The sequence below is a fragment of the Arachis ipaensis genome, chromosome B10 (genome assembly GCF_059453495.1).
Source record: "Arachis ipaensis isolate K30076 ecotype BB chromosome B10, ASM5945349v1, whole genome shotgun sequence".
In the NCBI taxonomy this organism is placed as follows: domain Eukaryota; kingdom Viridiplantae; phylum Streptophyta; class Magnoliopsida; order Fabales; family Fabaceae; genus Arachis; species Arachis ipaensis.
The window spans coordinates 45980129-45982419 of NC_142435.1; positions in this window are offsets into that span (position 1 = coordinate 45980129).

The following is a 2291-nucleotide window of genomic DNA, read 5'->3' on the forward strand; positions in this document are numbered from 1 at the left end:
GACCTGTTACGGTCCTGCAACGTAGCTCCTTCTCAACTTCACCCGAACTCGTGGGCTTCATAAAGATATTTCAACTGTTGTGCCAAGAACTGGATGTCCAACCTTCTCAAACTCTCTTTTTTACCTTTTTGTTTTGACGAAGCCTGGGTCAACTAAGAAGAAGGCTTCCTGGATTTCTTTCTGAGCTGCCCAGGGAAAGAAAGTTTTTCTATGTACGATGAATCTTTTAGGGATTTCAAAAAATATTATTTTAAGGTCCGAGCTATTGAAGGAGCTCAGCCTTTCTTTTTGGAACAGAATAATGAGCCTGCCTTCCCCTTATGCTGGCAAAAGAATGTTGTAGTGTCTAGGTATACTTGGGAAATGTTGGATGAGGTTGAGCAGGCTTTTGTACATGTACTGGAGGAGAATTGGGGGAACCTTCTCACCTTGACACAAAAAGGTTTTTAGGGGATCCCTCCCTTCTCCAAGATGAATTGGGTAGTTGTCGATTTCTTTGCTGGCTTTTCTCCTTATTTTATCTGTTTGTTTTATCAATCCATCCCTTTTTCATTTGCAATTCTGGTTCTTGCTGTGTTTTCAGAGATGGTAAAGACCACTGATTCTATGAAGGCCTTTAAGATGGCGAGGAAGGCGACTGCGGCCCAGAACATCTCGGCCAAAGGTTTCGGGGAGGGGTCTTCAAAAGTTACTCTAAGGAGGTCGACCTCGGACACCTCTGGGCCGAGGAAGGTCATACCAACTCCCCAGGTTCGCCTGGCTTCTTCTGATCCTCCCCAGCAAACCTCTGGTGCTGCCTCTCCTTCTGCTGCCGGTCCTCTCCCCAAGAAGCAAAGGACTGTTGAGCCTTTCAATCTGGATGTCCCTGACTTTGATGCTGTAGGGTTTGCGGATAACCAGATCGCTCCTTATGGCCGACTTCCCATAGATGATGTGTCTATTCTGCACCACCTGGATTTTATCACCAGCAGTAGTGTGCGGATGGCGCATATGGGTGCGGCTTTGTTTCACTCAATCCAAGATTCTCCTGTTCATGCGACGAAGGCCTTTATGGAGGATGCGAAGTCGGAGTTTGAGAAAATAAAGGGGGTGAAGGATGAGCTTGATGCTAAGGTAATTAAACTGGAATTGGATTTGGAGAAAGAGAAATCCAGGGCTGTTGCTGCGGAGGCTGCTGCGAATCTGGCCGAGGAGATGGCCAAGAAGTCGAAGGAGAGTTATACTTGAACTTATGGCGAGTTGCTGGAGACCAGGGAGAGGCTGGAGTCAGTTCAAGCTGACTATACTGAGCTCCAGGGTCATCTTGTGGGCAGTGTGACTGATACCTATGAAAACTTGAAGGCCCAGGTTCGAGTTCTTGCTCTTGAGCTTGACCTTTCTCTCTTCAGTTTGGACAACATTGTGGAGGATGGAAAAATTGTCCCTGCCCCGGATGAGGATGAAGAGGAAAATCCTCCCCCTGTGCCGCTAGTCAAAACCTCTACTGCCGCGACTTCTTCAACTGCTGCTGCTGAGGTCAGCCATTCCCAGCCTGATCCGAATTGTGAGATACTCAATCGTGAGGATGGTACCGTGGACGCTGTCCCTGTGAATATAATTCTTCCGCTTTCTGATACTGACACTGCTACTGGGGAAACCTTGCACCCCTTATGAATTATGTGTTTTTATCTTTACAGCCCGACTTGTGGGCTTTTGAACTCTACTTCTTGTAATTTTGGTTTATAACTTGGTTCCTTTGACTTGTTAGTTGCTTCTATGCAACTTAGTAGATAAAAAAAGTTCTTTTGAACTCTTGAGGTCCTCTTCCAGGTTGCCTCCTGAATTTTTTTAATGATTTTTAGAATAGCCTTGTTTTCTTTGACATGCTGGCTGTCTTTTTGGGGATTTCTGTAGATCTTCTGTAAGGTATCAAGGTTCGGTTGTCCTACCTCTTTCTTGTTGATGTGATGACTTGTCTGATGACTTTTTTGTTTTCTGTAATCTCATAGAACACCTTTTGGTAGCTTTGTCGTGAGGTCGTGGCTTTTTGGGCTGAGCTGTGTCCTTTCTAGTGCACACTTTTCATTGGTCTGACTTTTCGTGTCGATCCGAGCTGTAGCTTTCATTGTTCGACTTCTCTTGTGAGTCCAATCAGTAGCTTTCATTGGTCGACTTCACTTGTCGATTCTTCTTAAGTTATTTTTAGTAATCCATTTTTAATCAAGGCTGGCCAAGCCTCTTTTTATGGATTACTTTTTATAACTTTGTCGCTTTGATTGATTGGTCCGACTTCTTCATGTCGGTCCATTCTA